Raw genomic sequence first — 25,726 nt, forward strand, 5'->3', positions numbered from 1 at the left:
CTGATTGGGAGACAGATGGATTTTAGTGTGTGTCCTGGGGAAAGATGTGACTGCTGATAGCTGTCACCTTGCGGAAGGCTGGTACGGTATCTACCCACCTCGCTGGTGAAGCTTGAGGGATTGTTTCCTTTCTTAGCCTAAAGTTGCATAGCTAATATTACTCTTTATCTCTGCAGGAAATGGAATATGACACATGGCGAGGCTGGGGGCTAGTATTGCTCTAGCTATCCGGTTTGTAAAAGAGCCAGAAAGTTTCTTATAGTGACTTAAAACAAAAGCACGCTATTGTGTGTATCAGTGCTTTAACATTTCAGATCTCTAAAGTAATTCTCATGTAACTTTCTCATGATGGACCATGTTGCTGGTTGGATTTGATGTTGTCTTTCAGAACTAGTAGCTCATTTCCTCTTTACACGTCAGATTTTCCTGAACTCTAGGGTTTCTGTAAATAACTTATTCACAGAAATAAAGAGCCAGAGTTTGTATTTTTAAAAAAAAATAAATCTGCTTACAGTTTAATAAAGATTCGAACCATTTTCTTTTTTACTTATTTTCCTATCCTATTTCTAAATGCCCCTTTAAATTTCTTTGTATTTTTAATATCTACCTATCCAAAGGTAGAAATGTCTAAAAATATGCTGTTTTCTTACCCAACAGTTTCAATGCATTTTGATGTAGATGATTTTGCAGCAAGTCTGACAGGGGGAAGGAATGAGCAGGACCGGATCCTGCATTTAATAATATGTGAGCCCACTTTCCCCATAGCAAGTACCACTCACCTCTGCTATTGTTAAATAAAAGCTCTGAGGATTATTTCTCACCTTTTTTATTCTCCAACTGTTTGTTTAAGTATCTTTGTTTCCCTACCAGAAACCATAGTTGGCTCTGGAGTTTACCTCAATTTTCCTCTCTAAAACCATCTATAGTTTCATCTTGCTTTATATTTGCTGTGTGAGAGGAACAGATCGGTCCGTCAGTTCAGTCAAACTCTTTCCAGACATTTGCCCTGTGAAAGACTGTGATGCAAAACAATACATTTTCAAAAGTTTTTTCAGTATCGTTTCAGAGAGGTCAGTTTTTCTGGCTGGTATTACTTGTGCCTGAATCCCTTTTAATTTAGTTTTAAATGACTGCTGATATAAATGCCACCAGGACTCCTGCCAAGCAGTATACTGCCATTTCCCTGTCCTTCATGTCAGCCAAAACCTCGTAATGTATTTTTATTATTTTGACTGGTTGTGACATTGATTTTGAAGGATTTGTAATATACAATAAAACATTATACCCTTTCAAAACATGACAAACTTCTGCAGCAAGGGTTTCTTTATAAACGTATCCTTTCCTTGGTATACAGGTATTATTTCACTCTGACTAACGATGGAGATGGTCTGTGTGACCATGTCTGATGTGATATATATAGTGTTAAGTCTTTTGTCTGAATTCCCTGGTAGTTTGTTAGAGACTTTATGCAAGCGCGCGACTCCACGCTTTTTATTTTCTTAGCTCTGTTTTTTTTTTTTTCTTCTTTCTTCATGTTTTTGAAATGTGGGACAGAATTTAAGGTAGATTTCCAGCTGGGAGAATTAATATCTCCATTGCCTAATACAAAAGCAGACAAAATTACTTTGGGAGGATCTAGCAGGAGTTAGGGATGCAAAAATACTGAAAACTTTCATAAGTAGGGAAATTTCACTCATTCATTCACTTCCTATTAGCCCCTGACCTTCCTAAAAAAGATTTTACGTGGAGCACGTTCAGATATCATAGCTTTGTAGGAAATTAATGTCATAACAAATTGCTGGGAATGAATTATCCAGTGTGCTAACGAAATTGTTCAGATCCAGGTACTCCTCAGGCACTGTCAACAGCAACTGAGCTGGAACTCTGATTCCTGCGTGTTGCCTGCTACTGCAGATTTAGTGTCCTGCTTTACATTGTTTGTACTGAAGGAGCCAGAAAAAGGCTGCCTGGCAGCTGACTCCTTTGGGAATCCCTGCTAAAATGAAATGTATATTTCATAAGGCCATCCCAGGGAGCAAAATTTTAAGTAAACATACATTTTAAACGAGTAAGCAATTGTCTACTGGGAACCTGTGTATGGAGCTTTATTTTTAGATATATATACTCATCTTTCATTGTGGGGAATTACACACATAATCCACAAATAGAGAACATCTAGTTAATGCTTAACATTCCTCTAAACACAGCCTTGAAAGCTAAATTAGTAAACACTATAGAAAGAATATTCTCTGTTTAAGGCCCAGTTTCACCAAAGTCGAGTCAAAGCTCTGCTGACACTGGAGCGTGTTTTATTGGCATATAAACTCTGCAATGGATCTGGTTGGGTATTCCCGGAGAGCACATTTTAACTGGAGTTACCTGCAGTGACTTGAAGGTAACAATATATTTGGAATACTTTTGGGTATTGATTGGTATTTGTGTGACACTGCTCCTGTAGTCATAATTAAACTTGCGGAGGTTGGTTTATTAAAGGTTTGTCAAAGAGTGGACACAGTGAATATTTAGTCTCTTGTGACTTTAAACATTGGTGGGGTAGATGTCTATACCTAAGCTGGTTATTCTGGGTTCCTCTTAGTGGGAGAAGTAGATACTTTTGTAATGTATTCAGATAGTTTGTTTTAGATCTCTCCTTAGGATGAGATGTCTTAGTGCCTGGACTCTGCCATCGACATTGGCTATGCAGAGACCAGGATGGCTGGTTCAGATCGAGATGTCCATCTCCAGCTGAAGAAACCCTACTGATGTTGCTAGCAAAACATTTTTTTTTTCCTTTGGGATAAAATCCTGCAGTTGCATCTTTAATATTAATAATTTGATAGAATTCATTTTGGTTTTATGTGTTTATGTGGGAAGATTGGACTTGAGTGATAAAGGAAGAAAATTTGATGAATTATTCAATGCTTTTCTTTTTATTCACTTCCATAGTTCAACAGAGTTATAAATAAAGGCATTTATGTATGTGTATATAGATATATATATATTTGGAAAAAAATCTTTGGGACAAGGTGAACAGAGTGATTTCTTTGTTGCTTTTTTATACTGCAATTCAAGCTTGGTCCTATGATACCTTTTCTGAACTGATTGCATCAGTGTAAAAAAATAGATTGTCGAATATGCCAAAGAACAAAAATAAAATGAAGCAAAAAGAATATCTTCAGATCTGGACCTTTCATCCTTTTAAATCTTCTTGCATTTTCCGAAAGCACTCAGATCTTACCTGCTGCCTACAAAAAATAGCCACATTAAAATTAGCAGCGCTCAAAGGAAAGTTAGAGGATCATCTCAAAGATTTTAAGGTACACAGCACACCCTGCACTCATAGGTACATAAAAAATTATTAGCAAGTCACAGGGTGGGGTACTCTGATTCTGTGTTAATAAGACCTAGCAATTGTACCTCTTCTATGTGTATGAATGGGCTCTTTTTAACAATAAGAGGCATATATGGTTTCAAATGTATTAATTCCCCTTTGTCCTTGCCTTGCACTGCTCTGTGAGCGGGAAAACAGGTCACCTGAGAATTAGAAGCAGTCAAGGGCGTGCTCTGACAGGGCTGCGTTTAGTCCATCTTTCAGCTGGGGACAGTCACTGCAAAGGGGTTCCTCTGCCCTGCGCCGGGGGCATGTTGCACGCCCGCACCGCTGCCTTCTCTGCAAGGGAAAAACACACAGAAAAGATAAAGATTTCACAGTGCTTTGACCTTACAAGTTTTTCTTACCCTGTTCCTGGTACTTTTTACATTGCTTATATCAATACCCAAAAAGACATCAATATCCAGGAAAGTATTAATCCCAAGTTCAACAAATCAGTATAAAACTAGACGATTCAGTATAAAACTAGATGTAATTTTTTTTTTTTCTGTCCTGCGGCAGGATAAGTGAGTCAGTCTTTAAAGTCTGTGTAAATGGACAAAATGTCAGCGTACGCAGCCTGGCTAAAACTCAGCCCCTGCTCAGCGTGGGGCTGGAGGACGGGCCGTTCAGCTTTGGGGACACAAACACAGGAGCTGCGAAGGTAGAAGAAAACAGACAGTATAGGACTGACTGAGCACAAGCAAGAGGAAAAACTTGCTTCTTGGATAATTCCTATTTTCCTGACACTTGGTTTCGTTTTGATTTTGTCTTTTTTTTTTTTGCAATGTGTCAGCTGCAGCTTAATGGGGTACTCAGGTGGACAAGGGATGCAGGTCCCTACAGTTCACTGGACTTAATTCTTAATAGTTTTCAGATTTAAAAAAAAAAAAAAAAAGAGATCACTCTTGCTCATAGACTGCTATTACAACTCTTTTTTTTGTTTGTGGTTGTTGGCATATTTTTTCGAACATTTGTGTAAGTGTATTAGAAAGGTACGAGGAGTAGCTGTAGGTAAACACTGATACATTAATTCTGACCACTGTGTAGTGTAAAATTCGCATTGCATTTGATGTATACAATACATTTTCTGTATACCAATCTATTTCATTTTTTTTTCCTATACAGGAACTACCTAAATTTAGCATTTTTAACAATAAAGAACCCATGTAGGTCATCAGATGTTAGATCTCCTTCCTTCCCTTGCAACATCTTTTATTTCTGAGCAACATGGCAGTAACATGAGACCATGACAGCCTTCATAAAATGTGTACTTTAGCGAACAAAAAAAGATTATGAAATTTCTGATCAATGCTCCGAGGGATTGTTTTTGCATTGATATTGTATTACAAACGATAGACTACATTGCAACTTAACAAAGGCATGTCTGCTCCCTTCCAGCTGATGGTGTCAGAAATAACTTTCAGTGGTAGCGTTTTGAATTGTTAATTGTACTGTTGTTCTATGCTGAAATCCTTGACTTAAATATTTATGAGGGAATCGGTTCTGCAGTGCACTACATTAGTGCCCTGCAATATGGCCATGTAAGCAAGAGTAACCTTAATTTTTCACGTGCTCCCAGAGACAGTGGCAGTGCTTGGGAGTGGGAAGCCTGAGCCCCCGGATCCTGGGCGTTTGTCTCTTGCTCATTTTCTGTGTCTCATTCTCTCTCAGCAGATCAAACATTCCCTGAAGTGTGGTAGAAGGCAAGAAGAATGACACTTGCTAATTTGAATTTCAGAAAGCGCCTAAACCACATTCTGATCTCCAGGTAAGTGTCTGTGAGCCACTTGGCTTTGACACTTGTTAAAACTTAATCACATATCTTTTTGGTGCCAAGCTACCGTATGCAGACCAAAGAGAGGAGTATGCGAGTGCATGGGCTTGTGTTTGTGGGGGAGGGAATACTTTATTTGTTTGTACAGAAGATGTGAAGTGAAAACAACATCACTCTGGAAAATATGAGATCAGCTTATGAAAAAGGAGGAAAGATTTAGTGACAACTGAAAACCTTAAACTACAAGTGTCCTGATGCAGTTGATCTATGCGAGATCTCAAGAAGGAAACATCTGGGGACATGTAATTTACTAATTTAGATCAGGCATTATTTTTATGTATTTGTTCTCTTCCTCTTCCCCCAAACTGCTTTTTAAAAATACCCTCAGGCATGTCATAGACTGTATCAAAGTCCTTTATTAAGCAGTAACTGTCAAATGTAAAGGAGAAGGAAAACAAAGAATGTATTCTGTATGTCAATAGTAACTAAACAGCTTCTCTCTGTGAAGATCTGGATATCTCCAAAGAAGTTTGTAATGTGCTATCTATACTGTGAAACTCAATCACATTAAGGGTGTATGTATTGACCAGCGACTCAAAATGAAGTCTTTTGCTTTAGATGCCTCATCATAATTACTAGACTGAAGACTGCAAAATATTTCCTGTGCTTTAACCTGCGTTTGCGAACTGGTGAATTTCAGTCCGGACTGGGCTGCTTCTTTTGGAGGTATTTGAGCTGTTGAGTTTTGCCTGTCTGAACGCTTATGGGAGGTTTGTGGTACATGGTCTTGCTCAAATGTTGCATAGACCAAAAGGGCTGTGCTGAAATAACCACCTATGTTGCTGCTGATGCAAGGTTTTCTCACTGTCTACTTTAGATATCAGACTGAGACACAATCTGGTGCACCAAAATTTAGGAGGCTGCATTCCTCACGGAGGAAAGGGGTGGGCAGCACCTCTGAAGGATGACTTGTACAAACTGTCAGGGGGGATGGTATGAATATGTCTCATTGTGTTTGTTTGCAGCCTAAATATATCTGATAAACAATATTTCTATCTGTTTCATACTATGATTACTAATAGCAAAGTCAGCTGGCATATTTTATAGTTGTGTAAGTGTGGCTTAATGCACAAAATGGAAAGAATTCCCAGGCTCCCTGGCAGGGGTACTTCGTGGGACATGGGGCGCAGTTGCAGTTAGCGCTGTGCATGTGACTGGTGAAGGGGGAAAACAGACCATTAAATGCTGTGCGATGCAGGTCCTGGAGATGCTGCGTGACACCACTGAACAGAGCAGAGGTGTGTGATCCCTTAAACATACTGTCCATCAAATAACACAGCAGTCCTGCTGCATCCCATGTCCTTCCTGGAACAGGATGATATATGAATACTTAACAGTCTTGAACTATGTCAAATATTGTTAGCAGGTATAGTGACCTTGTCTAGGATCTTCAAAAGTAAACCAAGAAGCGTGGAAAAGAGGAGAGTTTGTTCTCCGTATTCTTGGTGGACAGTACAGCAAAACTGTAGCAGAGAAGACTCCGCTACAGAGATACAATAAAAGCCTTTCTAAGGACCACTGAAAGAGGCTGCGTGGAGGCTGTGAAAATGTCATCCTCAAGAATCTCTAACTTGGCAAAACACGTCTGTTGTGTCTGCCATGCGGGGCTGAGCCGCCGTAGAGCCTATGGTGAGCGCTGGCAGGGAGGTGGTGCTATCAACAGCTGACATGGGAGCTGCCATGGACACACCAGCCATACTCAGGAGATGGTTTGTTAAAGAGTACAGTTTTGGCCGGGTATTTTCTAAGGCCGGCACCAAGACGCCCCAGTTTCTGTCTTAGTGGTCTCAGCCTGCCCTGACACACAGCGTTGCTTTAGCAGCAGGGAGGAGCGAGGCAGTTTTTGTCAGCAGAGCGATCCAGGAGTTGCGCTCGCTGCCAATTATTCAGACAGCCTTCAGGAAGGGCTTGTTTACCAGAACAGTTTTCTTCAGTGATTTCCCACCTCGGAATGGAGCGTGATCTTTTTCACATGTGTTGTGAACGCTATTTATAGCTGAACAGCAAGAAATACGCTTGCAGCAGAACTGACACGGTCATTTGATGCAATGTATGATATCTCCCCAACCCCAGACATAATAAACACAAACTGTGATATACATTTTATCTATAAACACAATTAATCACAGTGATTAATTCTCCTGATGTCTTAGCCTGTTAAAAAAAGTGAAGAAATATTGCTTAACAGATACAATAATGGGCTGTGGAAGGACATTCCTGAATCACTGTTTTATGTACTGTGGACACATCACTTTGCCTCTTTGTGCTTGGTGAAGTCCCCAGAGATTACTCCATCTTCATGAAAGTACTGAATAAATATAGATTCAGGTCAAGATGTTCTGGAGTTAAGAATGTCATCTGTACTGTGCTATATTAGTGTCTTTTCACAATGGTTCCTAATGTGCATATTTAATATTTTTGAGAAGGCAATTTGCTACTGTTTTCCAATGTATTAATGCATACATAGCATTTTCTGGCATTCCTAAAAAGCCACAGTCTTGTTCTCAGTGCAAAACTGGGCTTTAAGGAACTTAGGGCGGAAAAGTTGCTTCTCACCCTGTGATTGTGAAACGCAAGGTGGCAATGGGTGGTGTGAAGCTACTTGAATGGAGCTTGGAAAAGACGTAATACCTCTCCTTTGATCTTCTGGATCATGTCCTGTGTCCAAATAAAGGAGAATGTGGTCTGGTTCCTTAGCTCCCTGGATCTCCCATCACATCATATTGTGATCCAAAGACCAAAACTGAGGCCAAGAGGGTAGGAAGCCAGGTTTAGACCTTTTCCTTCCTCTTTCCCACCTATCTGGGGTTTCCTTCTCCCCCTTGGTACACAATGCCTGTATTCCCAGTAGGGCAGCAATAACCATTTTAACAAGGCGCTATGCAAGGAAAGAGGGAGAGGGAGGCCCTGCACCTTGCTTGCAGCACACCATGCAAGTGCTAGCTGCAGCTTTGCCCTAAAGGATCTTATTCTTGCTGACAAGCCCTTATTTATGCAGGATGTTAACACTGGTTTGCAAATGGGGTGATTGAGATAGCTGGCAAGATATCTGAACCTCAAAACCCAGCGCCTCACAGCACTGTTGAAGGCATCATCAAGGCTAAATGCCCTGACTGTCCACCCTCCCACATATTGTGGCACCCTCTGACGGGGTGCTGGAAACCCCCTGTGAGGGGAGGCTGTGCCCCCAGGTGCATCTCAGTGGCATGCCCTGCAGCTACAAGGGCTGCTGCACTGCTGCTCCAGGGGCCCTCTGCTGTACTCAGGCCTGCGGACACTCCGTGGCTGGGCTGGCAGTGGTGGCATCTCCATGGTTTGCCTAGTAGGGGGTCCCATCACCAACAAGCACCTCTGTGCCACTTTGTCCTTCCTCCATGTGAAGGTGAAGCCCTCATACAATATCAGCACTTGGGAACCACTGGGGAGGGCTGACAACCATGGGACCTGCATCTGGCCATGGCCTTGGTTTCTTGCCCTCCTCCCCTGCCGTTTGCTCTGAAGCCCTGTGTCTTATGTAGGGTTGCATCATAGGCTCATAAAATCTACGTAGTTTGGAAAAATAGGAGGCTAAGTGATAGATGACTTATTGCATGCCACAAAACCCGCGGCCCAAGTTTTCCTTTGTGCATACCCATAGGAGGTACAGCTAGATATGTTGGGAGTGACCCAAACACCTTTGGTGTGGAGGCACACAGGATATTCTGGACACCCTGAGGAGCTTTCTGTCTAAGAAGTGTAGGTACAGGCACCTCCTGAAAAACCACAGTTCCATTTTTATCTCAGTGGCAGAATACAAATTCAAACCAAATCTAACTCTGGATATCCTGAAGTTGCTTCCAGACAGTAGTCTAAACTTTCCTGAGCTGTACACGACACATGAAATCCGAAGCTAAGCCTGAGTTTTACAAATTGAGCCAGGATCTAGTTAGAAAAAAAAGAACACCTTATTTATGATAGGAAATGGGTACTTGACTAACAGGGTGTGATATGTATTTGCAAAGGCTTCAGACTGAAAACCAAGCAGGGTGGTTGTGCGCGGGTTACGTTTCAGCAGAAAGGCTCCAGGTTTGCATTTCCGAGGCCAGCAGGTATGTGCTTCTTAAATCCATCTGCCCACCGGAGCAGAACCTGCGCTCACAGCTTGAAGGTCTGCTACGTACACCTTGTGTATTGCAGGATGTATATAGGGTTTGAGTGGGGTGTTATTCATGAATGGATAAAATAGAGACAAATTATAGGAAAAAATGTTGAAAAGAAAGGAAAGCATTCAGGAGGACGAGGAAGACAAGCAGCACAGGGTCAGCCTAATGATGTGACAGACCCAGAGGCAGCTCTGAAGCTCCAACACAACTATTCCTGGACCTTGTCATCTTAGCTGCTTTGGCATGTGGTCCAGTAACTGGGAACAGGGAATAATGATCAGAACATCAGTAGGCTGTGGTTTTGTAGAGCTCACCACAAGGTTTCTCTTTCCTGTCAGAAAGTATGTGTATTTGTTTTTAAAAATAACTTTAAAACCTCTCCCAAATATTATTTTTGATGACACTGATTTTGGAGAAATCGAGTCAATGAAGTAAAGAACCTTTATGAAATATTCTTTTCTCATAGTACTACATTTTATGAGGAGAAAATGAGTCTCTAATAGCTCATTTATATTAGAGAAGACATATATGCATAGATTTGTTCTAAGTACAAGAATCCATACTGACAACTGTGATCTTGTGAATTCTTTTTCTAGTATAACTCTACCAATGTGAGTAAAGTTGTGTGAATGACTTGTGAGTTTTATGAGTGCATAGCAACAGGGGCAAGTAAAAAGTTATCTACTTTTAACAGCAGTTACGGTTTGTTATTCCCCATTGTTTTCAAGAATAGGAAAAGTTTTCTACGAAAGAGGAGGACTTTCAGACATAGTTCTGAGTAGAGTGGGTGAGCTCAGCACATTGCCTTCTTCCTGTTCTCAGACTTGGCCTTCCCCAGCTTTGTGTTCAGAACTTCTACTGATGTTGGTGGCACTTCCCCACCCAGATGGAGAGGTCTGTTTAACAGTGCATGTGTGCTATTAAGGCACTATGAAGAGCTGGAGATGAAGGGCATCACAGTCTTAATAAACATCCCTATGTTATTCCTCTCACAAACATTAAGGTAAGAAGTGACAAAGATTTGGAGGCTACAACAAAGTAGAGAATGTTTGGAGGCTGGGGACCACCTTGCCTCTTAATGGCCCATGATATAATTTTCATTATTTCAGCCCTCTGAGAAACTTAGAGGAGTATCATCCAGACTGCTTAAAGGATTTGCCTTCATATGGCATGTTTGTCCATAATCATGCTGGTATGATGTGAATATCATCAACGGTACTACATGGATAATGACCTACTGAAAAACTCAGAGTGAGAAAGAAAGTGATAATAATTGATATTTCTGAAATAATGAACATGTCAGAGCTAAAAGCTGCAGGATACAGGAATTGATTTTGTTTTTACTTTTTAAGGTGAAGAAACAAAAAACTGTTGAGCATGCAGTAACCTTAGAAGCCAATGCAATATGGACTACTCACAAAGGCATTCACATTTTGTGGATATAATTCATAATTAAACTCTGATCTTTTTGGACAAATGAAATATTTGGACAGAAAGTAGAGGTCAACTGTGAAAAGTCTGTGAAGGGCATATATATGTCCAGTTTCCATTCTTCTGCTACAGTCACTAACATGCTGCCTAGTTAAAGGGACTTTGAGTTCTTGTTTATGGCAATCATTTTACTTTCAGTTTTCTTTCAGATTTCATATTCCAATTCATTATAATGCCCTTAATAGAGATATATGTTTAGCACCACAGTCTATATAATAAAACAAGGGTAGAAAGTTGCATACTATTTGATAATACTTTCTGTGCAATATTTATGAGATCATTCAAAAGTGTGCTCCGAAGCAGGATTGATACAGAAAACCAAACCCCACTATTGTTTGGCTTACTCCTCCTTAAAATTTCTAACAAGCATGAAAAATCTCCGTAGGTCTGTTACTCATTGCTTAGTTGGCCTTTCACACTGAAATATTTCTCTCACCTCTAACCTAATTCTCCCGTCTTGCAATCTTTTCTCTTTTTCAGAGGTTACGGAAAACAATTAATTATCTTCTCTCACAAAGAATCTTTCTAAAAATTTGAAAACTGTTATCAAATCTCTTCCTAATCTTCCCCCTTCTGGATTAAGCAAGCCCAGTTCTTGCAATGTCTTGTGCTAGATCACTTTTTTTTTGGAAGCTAACTCTCATTTCTGTTCTTGTGACTTTCTCCAGCTGGTCGATGTATTCCTTGACACTTGATAACCTGCAGCGGTCACAGGGATCCAGATGAAGGATTACCAACTCTGAGTGGAGCAGAAGGAATGTTTTGTGTGTTTAACATGAAATGTGCTCATTTCCTTTAACCCAGCATGATTTCTTCTTATGCAATGGCAATGGTGTGATTTTATTGCTCGCTTGTGATCTGTTCTAATTGTTAGGTTCTTTTCTACACTATGCTTGTCTTGCCAGTCATTCTACATCTTATATTTGTGCAGATAATTTTTCTTCTGTGTGTGCCTGTGAATTCATTTAATTGTTTAGCTGAATTCAGATTTCTGCTGTTCACCAAGATCACAGATTAACTTAAAAGGTACATTCTGCACTCTGAAGGGTTTGAAGCCTTTTCAGCATAGTGTCATTTTCAAATGCAAAAAGCATCTTAATCTACCTACCACTTCATTAATGAATATGTCATAAAGACAGATTCTTGCAGAACCTGACCTGATGAATCTTGTGCACTTGAAAATGAATCATTCATAACTATTCTTTGAATGGGATTTCCCAAGTAACTGTCTAACTACCTTAAATCGGCTTGTCTATTGGAATGTCCTGTGAGATGTCAAAAGCCAACATCCGGATGCGTGACAGTATCTATCCTTAAAGCTTGTTATCTGCCATAGAGAGAAATAGGTTTGTCTTGATATGATTTATTTATTAAAAATTTATCTTGGCTCTTACTTACATCCTGGTTATATTCCGGTTTCTCACAAATAGGACTTTTCATTATTTGTTCTGATATTTTTCTGGTATTTGAACTTAAGCTCTCTTCTCCTGTTTGACGTTTTAAAAGTAAAAAAAAATATTTGCCCTTTCTGGTCTTCTGGAATCTGTATTCCTCAAGTTGCTAAAGGTAATTGCTGATGGCTCTGAAAACAGTTTATCTGTGTTCTCAGTGCTGAATTACATCAAGCCTTGCCACTTGAAAACTACTACATTATCTATGTAGATTCTACCATTATTCTTTCCTTTTTCTAGCCTGATTTTCACCCTTCTATTTAGGATTTTAACAGGATTGGCTATGACTTTGAAACTGATCTTTTAAGCAGAGGCTGAAGCAAAAAGATCATTGAACACTCAAGATACAGTGATAATGCTGTAACCATGATAGCCTGAAAGTATAAGCAAGGAAAATTCGTGGGGAAAAGGCAATCTCTTTTATTAGACTAATGGATTTAGTCTGGAAAATAGACAAGCATCTGCCTCAGGAGCTGTGTTTGTGTTCCTGAAGGCATATCTGTTTTTTTTACTACTAAATTAGTCAGTCTAATAAAAGATATCACTTCACTCTCCACATCCTGTCTGAGTCAACACTTTAGCCCACTTGCTAGTAATCAATTATATTTTTTTGTTCACTATTACCCTCGTCAATTTTTCTGTTTTTAATAATGCAGTTAAGAGTCTTTTCTCATGATGCTTTATTTCCCTTTCAAATTCTGTCACAGTTAGGTTCCTTAGCCCATAGAAGTTTTTCTCCTACGGGTTTGTGCTATCCTTTAGTAATGTGTGCTAATTCACACAGTTACTTTGATTATGCATTTTTATGTGTCTTTCCTGGGTGTTGGATCATTGAGGAATGCACGCCAGACCAGTGTCCTAGAACACTTCGTACCTTTCCTTCAGATGGAGGTAGCCAGTATGGTACAGATGCCAGTGGCTATGCCTAGTACAGGAGGAGCTCCTGAACTGAAGCTAAGGGTAAAGACTTCAAGAAGTGCTTGCTGTTAAAAAAATGAAGTAAATGAGACATGAGGACTGATATTCTGGAAGGAGAAATGAGGATGCTGATGGTTTCTGTTTTAATATATCTACCTTTGGTTCCCTGTAGATTAATAAAGAAATAATAGAGAAAAATATTGCTAACTGACATTGCATTTGGGCAACTTATTGATTCAGTAGTTTGTGGGGTTTTGTTTGGTTTTTTTTTCCTTCCATGTTAAATATGAAGAAGAACTAAAGAAAAATAGCCTCAACGTATTGATGGCATCAAATGTAGTACATACACGGACTTTGAGGCATATATCTAGACAAGCCTGCTTGGTTTTTTGTCTATAGAGTTACAAATTTGATGATCGTGAAAAAAAAAAAGTGTGTTATAGCAATGGATCATTTGATAGCTATGTATCATAAAATTCTCATCTGTATACAAACTAAAATATGTTTGCCTAACTGCTCCATAAGTACAAAATTACTGAGGGTATCATAACCAAATGAAGAGAATAGCATGTAGAATCATAGTGTGCTTCTGAGCAGCTGTCATGCTTCAGTGCTGAAGTGGCAGTTTTTCAGCTGTGTGCGAGATACAGAGCTGTATTTCAAAGATGACATTTTATTACAGACTTGCTTTCCCAAGGGTATATCTGGACACTTGAGTACACCAGGCTAGTTTCAAACACCCTTTTCATTTTTATCAGGGCTAATTGTGATGACACTCTAAATAGTCACGTGTACTGCTGGGAGTCTCAACAATTCAAACAGTAGTTTGTGAAAAAGACGACTGCATATCTGTACGTATGAATATGGGTTTTAAAAATGCATATATAAACATGGAATCTCTAGAAATTCTCCTAAAGGTAGTGAAATATTCCACAAAGAGGAATCAAAGTGCAAAGTGTGTGTTGACAGTTATAATTCTTTATGAATCCTTGGATACTTACTACCAGTGATCTCTGTTCACTGAGTTGGTTCTCTCCTGCTACCCTTCCAAGCTTGGCCATCTCTCCTTACTTCTGTAGGCAAAAGGATAAAAAGAAAGAGGGTTATATTTCCATTGGTTTGTGTATCTGGCTCTGCTCTGCTTATCCCCGTTCTCTTTCCAAATTTCACCTCAAATTCTCTTCTTGTCCTGAGTCGGTGATGGTTCCTTGGTGACGCACTGCGGATCAAGATCACACATTATGCATGTGAGGGATTATATGAAGTGTAATGCATTTAAATGTTTATTGTAACACACTAAAACAACATATTCCTTGAGCTGGGGCTCAGAGTAGAATCACCTGTAACAGCTCAGAAAATGTTAACATGCTCACTGGGCTTTACAAAGTAAAGCCTGATGTGATTGGCTTTAAAGAAGCATCATACTTTGCCCATAACTTAAACTTGTTCATCCTTGACTTCACACTTGATAAACAAGGTATAAAATATATATTAGGAACAAGAACACGTTTCAATCCACTGCAAACATAGATCACTAGAGAGAATAAATCATAACCCAGCCAGCTATGTTTCTCTCCTCCTGCTTCCTCTCCAAGCTCAATTAAAACTCAACATGTTTTTTCTTCTCCCTGGTTCCCTTTCATCTGCTCTCCTTCTCGTGTTTCCACGTCCTTCCCCCTATCCTCTTCTTTATCTGATAAGGCTAGTGCTGTAGGATAATGAGGTAATTCCTGGTAGCATTGGAAGTCCCAGACACCTGGATGATATATGTTTTTTCTATCCCAGACTGGGTCAGATAAGACCTGATTACCCTTGGGTATTTCAGTGGTATGTGTTCAGGTTAAGTTAGTCCTTCTGGGACCCAATAAAGTTTCTGTGCACTGCAAAATATGCAAATGTCCATCTTTAGATACAACGATTTTGGACTGGAAATTCAGATCTAGATGAATGGCTAGGAAATAGCCTAGATGTGCAATGAACAGAAGTGTTTTAGGTTTGTCTTCCATCCCAACCAACACTTTACAGATGTCTAACCCCCGGGTCTCTTTCCTGGCACGGATCCAGTTCGGATTTGGCATTGACTCACTCTCCATATGCAGCAAATACTCCCAATCTAGTGAATTTTTAAAATGGAACTGCTTTGCATACACTGTGTAAATAAAATATTAACCCCCCCCCCCCAGCTCCAAAACTCAACCCTCCCCCAACAAAATTCTGCAAAAAAATACCATTCCCAAGACTAATTGTTTCAGCGAGTCTAATCTAAATTAGGTCTCAAACAAAGTAGTTTCCATATTTTTTTTAATTTTATGTAGCCATTAGAATTGCATGATTATTTCTTAAAACATTGGATTAATTTAGATTCAATAAAGCAATTATATCCAGCAAAGGGATTAACAATTTAAGAGACCTCCAAAAAGGCTAATTACTGGGCCAGTAATTTAGCTGACTCTGTGATGATTCAACTCAGATTCCCATTTCTTAAGCTTTTGTGGACTCACTCTTCTCCCTGGTGCTTTAATAGCAAGCTTGCATGCAAATACTTGCTTCTCTGTGACTGAGGCCTGTGCTGCTTTAGGCCAAAATTGATTGCTGAAGTTACATGACTGAAATGCCTCAGGTAAAAAAAAAAAAAAATCACTAAAAAGAAAAACATTCAGTAGACAGCTATGTAGACTGTGCTGCCTGACAGTCACTAATGCTCCCAGGATGGAAGTTCTGCAAATAAGGTCAATAGAATTAACACTCAATTACCCCTTAAATATCAAAGAGGGTGCCAGGCATAGTTCTGACATTTGGGGATGATCATAATTGCAAGCCACCTGCTACATGAGCAAATGTGGTTGGATGCTTTTTCTTCCTTGGAGTAACTGCTCATCAGCTAAAATTATGAGCTTGCTCAGTCATATTTCAAACTATTTAAGAGCATGGATGGCCATATAATGTGTACAGTCCCTTCTTTTTGGTTCAGATCTCCCTGCTGACATAAACTGTCACTGCTCCACCGGAGTTGGAGGAGTCCTAAGGATTCACACCAGCTGAGGTCACACTGGTTTATGCAGTCAATCAATAAACATGGAGACAATGTAAATCTATTTGTGTGGTGATTAAATAGGTAGTTTAAATTCATTTTGTGCCTATCAAGATAGATACTGCCACTCTCATTTCTGTGAAACACTGTGGTTTAGGTTCTGACACAAAGCCTGTTGAAATCAAGGAGGTTTTCACTTAACCTCAGGGGGTTTTGGCTCAGAAACACAGTCCAACCGTTGTGAAATACACAATTTATTCCTAAACTTTTGTAAAATTGATTCCAGTGGTATTTTCCCTTATTTAGCCCCTAAATCTCTTTGGTATCCCATATTTTCTCTTTGAAGAAAAAAAAAATCAAACAAGAGAAAGCAGAATTGCAAAGTGTCTCTAAAGGAGATGTCACACAGTCAGTCATTCATCCATTTACTAGCTCAGCAGTACAAAAACTGACTCGTATGTTTCCCTTTTTCAATTTTCATTGTCCTCTCCCCACCCTCAGCCCTTGCTATCAGCCCCAGCAAGTAACTGGTATTAAAGACCTCCTCTTGCCTTTAAAAAGGAGAAGAAAAAATTAGCTTTTTTTCCTTTTTTTTTTTTTTTTGTGATTGTCCCAGTTTAGTCCCTAGGTCTCAATGGGGTTGTGCAATCTGAAATTTGACCTTTTCAATTTGGGTTTGAAGAATGAAATCACAGCAGAAACCCCTTTCTTCACATTTTTGTTCATATGCTTTGTGGCTTGCAAGCCTACAGTATCCGAGAGTTCAATTAGGCAGCCTGTAATTGACAGGTTCCTGAGTTAAATAGCTGGGATGGGATCATATACTTAAAATAGCTTTAAAAGAAAACCTGTAGACAGACAATCAGTCAGACAATCTTTTCAGGCGCTTGGAAAGCCCCTATTTTCCTAAGCACTTGCCCTGTAAATGATCTGGAAGTCTTGCACGTAAAGTAGTTTAATATAAAAGATCGCTTGGAGGCAGTTAACATGCAAACATATTCCTTGATTTAATATCTAGGAGGTATTTTTTGAAGTTTTGGGTTTTTTTTTTTTCAGAAGTATTGTTGTTGCTCATTATGAGCGTGACATCACTTCCCCTGACCTAGTGATGTGTGTACTCCCTGGGCTCTGATTTTTACCTTCTTTGAGATCAAAGCCTCATTTCTTCTGAATTCAAGCCCACCTTTCCTTTTGCTCGGTTCATTTCCAATATCTAGAGTAAAAATTTACCAACAAAGCAAAGCAAAAAGAAAGAAAAAAAATATTCCTGTCTTCCCCTGTTGCTAGACTCTGCGATTTGTCAGGTTGGATAAAACTCTCCTATTTTCTTGCTGCTATACTGTGGTAGAAATCTCAGTTCTGAAGACCATGCATGCCAGGAAAAATAGGAAAGAATGTCTTGCTTTTCTGTTCTTGAAAGAGTGTCACTGCATAGTGTACAATTGTCCATTTTTATTCACACATTTACAAAAGATTAGACTTTTAAGTTGAGAATTTCAGGAGTGAAGAATAACTTTTGAGTACTCCAACATTTCAGCTTAAGATGTCTTATAGATTCCCTGTTTTCATAAAGAGCCTGATAGATCAGGGGCTGTAAAAATGGAGCAACTGTTTTTACTTTGCTTTTTTTTTCCACCCTTTTAACAAGGCTGGAAAGTATGAGTGCTCTTTTCCCTTTGTATAGCAGCTCACTAGTTGGAGCTTTTGACCAGCGTGCGGAAAACCAGTTCAGTTCCTTAGTTCCATGGATTTAAATCCATGTTTTTCAAATCCATGTTTTTCAAATCCATCCTTTGAAGAAAGTGCCCTGGTACTGCTCTAGCCTGAAGAGAAGACAATCTCTATTCCTTCTTTTAAGGCTATTCTACCTAAAAAACCCCCTTCAGGACTCACTGAGAGAGAGGAGGGTTGGATGCTTCCCCCACCAGTCAAGGTGTCACGTGGGAGGAGACCCACCTGTAAATTCACCTTTATGAGCGCTCCTCCAGAGCCGAGAAGGATGACTTTCAACCATCACCAACAGAAAGGGATAAACTGGACCAGAGCTCCCCCAGATCCAGTGAGTACTCTGCATAAAATGCGATGTATTGTATATGATGTCATGGAGTGCTCCTCATTAGAAGGTTTTGGTTTTTAATCCTGATGTGGAGTTCGTAAAACCACAGAGAAGGGTGGGATTTTGCAGTGGCATCTCCTTGCTCTGAGAATTTCCTATCAGCTAACTCTGTGCAGCTGCTCCCCAGCGTGCTGTTTTTGTGATGACTTCCCACTGTTGGGGAGGAAGCAGAGACAAGAAGATCAGAACGCAGCCCTGTGGTGGTTTTTTTTTGTAAATCAGTGGTGAACCCACATCTTAAAAACTGACAACAATTTTGATGTCTCCTCAGAAAAAGCATATACAACAGCAAGAATATTTAGACAGAAGAGCAAGAAGTATGGCAATAAATGTGAAACACATCTCTATGTGAAGATGTACTAAATAGATTAAGAACTTTTATTTCAGAGAAGAGGCATTCAACTAGAGGCAGTAGGAATATGAGAGGGGGCTGGAAAGTCATGAACAGAGAAGGTTCATGATGATGGGCGATCATCTTCCATCGTTTTTCTCAATACAGGAACAAGTAAAAGTACTGAAATTATCATGTAGAAAGAAGCAGGCAAAACAATACATAGAATTTTTTAGCACAAAGTGCTACAGAGACCAAAAATATAAGTGGATTTTATATTTTTTATATATATATATGGGCACATACACAAACACACACATATCTAGGTAGGTATTAGATATTATTGTCTTGATGCAGTCTTCAGTAGAGGAAGATTCTAATATTTGCCAAATGCTGAGGGGACATATCAAAGGATTACTCTTTCCCTAAGTAGCTCATTTGCCCTTTGCAAGCCTCTGTTCTCCCCTAAGCGCAGTGAAGAAAACTGAGTCTTGTAAGAGCCAGTTCCAGGTGCAGCGCGGTGGGACACCGTGAGAAGCTACTGCAGACTGCACCTACCAATATTGTGAACACCTATCTTTAGAAAGGGCCCAGAAAATCCACCAATTCAGCAGCCATTAAGGAGAGCTGAGTCTGCAGGGACTGGGGCTGAGCTGGAAAGCCATTCAAGCAGTTAAGCTGCAATAGCTGGAGAGCAATTCTGCTTTTAGCAAAACAACCATAGGACACTAAAATGCTTTTTTAGAGCAAAAGGCTAGGTTTCTAGCCCTCTATGGTAACTCATACAATATACAAACCAGGGAGGATGCTTCATATTACTTTTCTGTGGTAACTTTTTTTCCAACAGCATAATAATTTGCTTTAATACTTTAACTTGATAGGATAAAGAAGTCTTGTTCTTTTTTTTTTTCAGTCTTACCCAGTAATCAGGCTGGTTTTTGAGTGAGCTGATAGCTGCAGGGAGTTACGTTCCTTGGGAGCAGTGAGCAGATGACCCGCGCAGTGTGAGGTACCCCTGAGCTGCCAGCTCTCAGGCATGTGCTGGCGTGAATGCTTTCCTCTGTGTTGTCAGAGAGGATCTGGGGATAAGTGACAGCCAGTGCAAAGTCTGGACTGCACAACCTCCTTTGGCACTTTGACTGTTTATTACTCTAGAGTATTCCTACATCTTAAAGGATTTTGGAAACTGAGCTCCTTTTGGAGACACAGAGTTACTCTCCTGCTTGCAAGTCACCATATTCTCTAAACAACTGGTAGATTAATGAGGTAACATTTGTCTCCAACAAGTGTTTGGCTAAAGAGCTGGCTAGGTCTAAGTCTAACTTTCCTGATCAACACAGCAAGCATATCATGCTTGAGACTTTTTCTGACATTAAATTTTTTTAAAGTGATATTTTTGACACAAGAGGAGCAGGAATATAGGGTGAGTATCTATGATATCTCTTTGTATTTATCTCTTTGCAGTTTAATATGATATTATGATATTAACAGCCTCAGGCCTATGACAACTTTCTGTGTGGTACAGAATGAGTTAGGAAAATCCCAGTATGATATTACAAGGAGATCTACAAAGAGTTATAAACTATATCAGGCAAAACTTCCAAGAAACTCAATACAAATGTTTCTGTACTCTTCCTTATTCGATAGTACTAATTTCCAACAGACTTGCAGGAAAATATACATGTAGCTTCTTCTGTAACCCGAGGACTGGCATCATCTTAGTGAGAAATTATTCGGTTTCCTGTAGAGGATTACTTACATGAGGTTACAGAGCCCTTAGTGAGCGGGAAATTCCCAGCTGTCCAACGCAATGACTTGCCGTTTCAGGAAGGGTAAAGACAAAGAGCTGGGTGGGCAATTTTTAGTTGGCTTTAGTTGTATTTTTTGCTTGTTCTGCTTAGAAGAGAAGATGATGCTATTGAAGAAAAACATGAAGCATATAAAGATTATAAGTAGCTTGTTTTCCATAACTGGCAGGGTTTAAACTATGTCCTAAAATATCTCTCTCATTCTCTTAATGTGTTCCCTAGTGCATTCTTCACTTACTGGTGGTATTTTTCATCACATGGTGTTATTTATTCCAGAGGACTGTGCCCTAAACCATTTAGGCAACTAATATAACCTTGCCACAGTCAAGAAGGGGAACTAACCCGCCAATTTTTCAAGTCTTCCAGAAGTAATTGTCTGCTGTGTATTTTCCACTTTTGATCCACTTATGTCTGGCTTCCATTGGAGAAATCAAGTCAATGTAGTGCCCTGAAACAACCCCCCAGTCCCCCAAATTTCAGTCCCTGAAAAGTAATATTTTACTCATCTCAGCCTAAACCAAGCACCTAAAATTCGTTAAACGAATTTCACCCTAAGATGTCTGTTTCCTTCTAGCTGTTTATTAAGAAAACCTTTTGGTATCCAGCCCCTACCACTGCACTGCAGACATCTAACAGTGCAAGCATTGCATCCAGAGTTTATAGACAATGTGAAGTCCCAAGTGGGAATCCTGATGACAGGAAGAGTTTATCTTATTCCATATCAGGGACTCTGTTACAGCCACTTGATTTGTTTGTTCCAGTTTGTTGTGCACATCTTATGTATTATAGTAGCAAAAAGGAAAGCTACATTTTGTTATCCTGCCTGCAGCTGGAGCATTTGATAACAAATTAAAAATTATACTTTCCCCTAACAGAAAGGGATGAAACACAGGTGATAAGCAAGCAGGGAGTTGGGGCAGTAGTGCAGGGGTCTGATTTGCAACAAGGAGCAGGCCCAAAAGCAGTGTTTAGAGGTGATGGAGAGAAGAATGATTGCCTGTGGACCAAGGGATGTAGAGTCAATGTAATGCAGGAAGTCACTGAAACTTACTGGCTTGCAAATCAGGACTATCCAAAAAAACCCACCACTCCACAAAAGCATCCCCTTCACACACTCCCGTGAAGGACCGAAATAGTATTCAAGGCTTTTTTTTTACCTATCTCACCCAGCAAATCTGAGTAGTCTCCATTTAAAGAATCTTGTTATATTTTGTTGTTAGAGGGGTAAATCAATCTTAAGGTTAGAGGCTGAAGTCCTGTTTGTTTCTCCTAGCAAGTTCCTTTACAACCCAAAGGCAGAAGACTCCCATAACACATCCCAACACCTATAATAATAGTCTATTTGTCAGCATTACCCTGAAGACTGCCTATGTCACTTTTCTACTGAAAGTTTTGATCCATCACCATTTACCAGGTTTTTGCATGTCTCATGCCCCTAGTATGAGGCAAAAATTCTAGTTCTTTATTGCTCTTGTAGATGCTGAAGGTTAAATATATTTCAGCTGTATATTCTGCAGATAGGGCGTGAAGTTTTGTGGCATGTCATATTATGGAGAGGTACTACATATAATAGGTGCCGAAATTTCTTTCTGTGTTTGAAAACTTGAATGAATTCTGTAAAACTTAAGGTCATTTCTGAGCTCCCTAGAAACCTGAGCGGTGCTAAAGCTAAAGTCAGCAATAAAGCAGATGATCTGAAATGGTGGAGACCTCTCGATGTAAAAGATGCTCAGAGCTGGCAGTGAGGGAGGAAGAAGGAAAGCTCTCATGGGGCAGGTCAGAGGACTGGTTCACTGAGAGAGGAGTGAGATCACTGAATGACTTGGTGCAAATCTCACTTTTGTTCAGATACGTGTTTATACTCATCTTCACTTCTGTTATCTTCCTTCAATAAGTGAGTCATGTTTAAAACTCAGAAGCATGACCAGCTGAGAAATATTATCGCTGAAACTCAGCTCAGAGTCTACCTGTCTGTCTTTTGCTCACGTTTGTCTCATTAGAGCCACTTGAGTGCCCACCAGCCTGAACGAAACAGGAATAGGAGAACAGAATGTTTTATGGGGAAAGCTATTGCACAGTAGACCATACAGCTACACTTTCATACTTTCACACAAGTCTATCCCCTGCTCTCATGATTTTACAAAGGTTTCCCCAGGTTCCTCTCACAAATCATGTGAAACAAAGTTTTGAGAGAAGAAAAGGCTGTTTAACTGAAGACTTTCCTTGTGGTGAGGGTTGGCCAGTGTTTTAGTGGAGGCAATTTAATCTCTCCTCGACTGGTTATGGACTGACTGATCAAAGCCCCCTTTTGTGCTCTCCCGTGGCTGCTGACCCCATCAGTGAGGGACTGCCGCTGCTTCAGTGTGGCGGCGTGGAGCTCCCATCTGGATTTAGTGACATTCAACACAAATGAAGAGCTGGTGTGCAGGACTGCTGTGGAAAGAAGTGTGACTTTGTCTTAATTCTTTTTCTGAGAGAGGTATCACTGCCGGGCCCCTTCCATTGTACACGTTAGAGCACAGAGCAGCTGTTCAGGCTATTGATTAAACGAAGAAATGCTGTCAGCCCCTTGAAGTCTGAACCAGTAAAAGGTGTACGTATGGTAGGAGAATACAAGCCCAGCCATGGATATCTCTAGAAGTCAAAGGGAGACTCTTCTAACTGCACAGTCCCTTTGAATTAATTTAACTTTTAGACATCAAAAGGCAAACAAAATATATAAACAGCCAAAATATATGAAAAAAGTAATTGAATTATAAGAATGCATCATGTTACAGTATTTCAATCACATTCCTGCCACATAGGGAGCCAGTCAGAAAATTCCCTGTGTTTTACAACCCATTATATGCACTTTGCATTTCAAACTCTTCTATGACATCCTGAAAAACATTCTAAAAATGAGATAAGGAAGTGAGCTTACGTGGTGGGCTTTGTAGCTCAGCAGGGGGAAGACGTTTGTGTGGGATTGCCCTACCTCAGGTCAAATTTTTAGGAGTGGTGGAAATAGTTCCTGGAGCCGGACGGGCGTGATTTGTCTACACCTCGTATGGGATTTTTTCTTACCTATCTTTGCAATACCATTCCCTCTCTCTTCCATCCTGCAGTCTCCATGTACCTCCAGCAGGTTTTTGATCACACAAGTCATCTCCTTGTCCGTTGTGCCTGCTGCTATTTTTTGGCTCCGCTGTAGCTTGCTCTTCTCTTGTTCGGCTCTTTTACTTCCCCTGCCTATCATCTCCCAGGTCTCAACTGCTGGGATGTGCAGAAACCTGGTTTACTACCCTTATACGTGTACTATGAGTGAACTTATATCACAGCTTTTCCTCAGCCATCAGTTGTGTTTTGGGGTCTACTCTATTTTTAAAATCCTCTACAGTCTTTTGCTAGGCCTTATATATCACTACCATTCCGTAATTCCTTCCTGTCAATTTAACATAATCAATTTTTAGTTTGCCATGAGAATCTGTTGCCTTGTAGCTCCTGTTATCTAAAAAGAAAAGCATTTTCAGCTCATTGTCACACCTTTAAACCTGTTCTCTTTTCTAGCTATAATATCTTTGCTATCATCCGATTAAATAACTGCACTATTCAAGTTTGTACATCATTTGGGGTTATATTTTGCACAAAAAAGCACAAATCAGAATTCATTTACAAAGTCCAATATGGTATTCTCATCTTGAGGTTGGACTCTTTCAGACACAGTAACATACACCGAAGTGGCTCATGTTATCTTGTTACTATGGAAACAGTGATGCAGTACTCTTATGGGTGGAGATGTGTGACATTTGAAAGCACAGTATAAAACTGATATACTCCATAGCTCACATTTTTATTCATCCTTAGTGCTACATAATAGCATATCATCATAGTTGTGATAGTTATCTTGCTCGTGTGTGTGGGTAAGTAATATCATGTGGAACAGGCAATAATAAAAGAAAGGAAAGTTTGAGACCGAGTAGGGAATAAGGGATCAGACTTTCTGCCACTGATTTATTGTATGTCTTTGGGAAATACTATTGAGGAAATCAGTCTACGTCTCAGTTCCCCATCCGTAACATGCCCTCTTTTTCTTTCTCTCTTTGTTTTCTTTACTTAGGTAACAAAGCTTTTAATATGAGAATGCTTCTTTCTGTGGTTTTAGAGTGCATGGCAAAATTTTGGGAAGGGTTTCATTAGGCAACAGCAGTACAAATAAGACATAATATGCCTACTGTAATAAGGCTGTTAAAAAGACTTTTGTGCTGTTAGAAGCAAAGCATATTCCATAAACAGCATTTTTTACATGGTAGATGGCATTCATTCTCAGGGAGCTGGAATGGTCAATGGGATAAATATTTATGCTCTGTGGAAGTAACTAAGAAAAACAGAAGGTGATAATGCAATATGATTTGTAATCACAAAGAATAGCACTTAGTTGTGAAGAACTTGAGGAAAGCTCTGTGTGCCAGAAAACTCATCTGTTTTTTTTTTTATAATTATAAAAATTGGTCTAACAGAAGAATGTAATTTTTCCACTACACAACTTGCCATGCTTGTATCTGTAGACCATCCTAACTTCACCACCACAACTCCTCTAACTGCTTTTGTTTATTAACATGGAAAAGAAGTTTCTAATTTTGTGTGTTGCAAGTACAGATTTTCTGGACATACATAATCTTTAGATTGGAGCTGGTTGTTAATTGTTCTTCTTACTAAGTAAGATACTCAGAAGAGTAGTTGTTAATTTAGTATTCCTCATAGATTTTGTATTTTTAGTTAAGTCCCTAGCTATCAGGTGTAGAAAAGTTTATTGAGAGAAAGATCTATTCCACAAGAAGAGATTTATGGAAGGATTACTCCCTTAATGAATAATTATATTTACTATTTACTCATTTGTATTGTAATGTCTAGGAAGTGTAACTCAGGCCAAGCTCTCATTTTGCTAGACGCCAGACAAACATTGACTCTAAGGCAAGGGAGCAGCCTCTGTGTTCCAGTGATTCAAACTTAGGAACAATAATATCAAAGCAGGGTGCAGTGGCACTAAGAAAAAGGCATTTGAACTTCAGCCTCTCACTTTCCTTGCTACTGTTAGTTTACAGTAGTCTATGCCAGATTTGTGTTTTCCGTGCTGATAATGCAAAGCCTTCATCTCCAATTTCTGGCAGCAATTCTTAAACGACACTCTTTGAAATATTTCAGTTGCTTTCTGCTATGGCAACTATGAACGAACTGATGACTGATGGTTAAAA

General features: G+C 39.6%; 1 long non-coding RNA gene across 1 annotated transcript in view; it reads left to right on the plus strand.

The window, feature by feature from the left end:
* LOC128905946 (uncharacterized) overlaps positions 1-5,095 on the plus strand; it is a 111,211-nt gene extending 106,116 nt beyond the window's left edge. Inside the window, exon 5 of the long non-coding RNA XR_008465030.1 lies at positions 5,045-5,095. This is a non-coding gene — a long non-coding RNA (uncharacterized LOC128905946). The remainder of the gene's footprint in view (positions 1-5,044) is intronic.
* Positions 5,096-25,726: the final 20,631 nt, after the last annotated feature.

The sequence above is a fragment of the Rissa tridactyla genome, chromosome 2 (assembly GCF_028500815.1).
Source record: "Rissa tridactyla isolate bRisTri1 chromosome 2, bRisTri1.patW.cur.20221130, whole genome shotgun sequence".
NCBI classification, from domain to species: domain Eukaryota; kingdom Metazoa; phylum Chordata; class Aves; order Charadriiformes; family Laridae; genus Rissa; species Rissa tridactyla.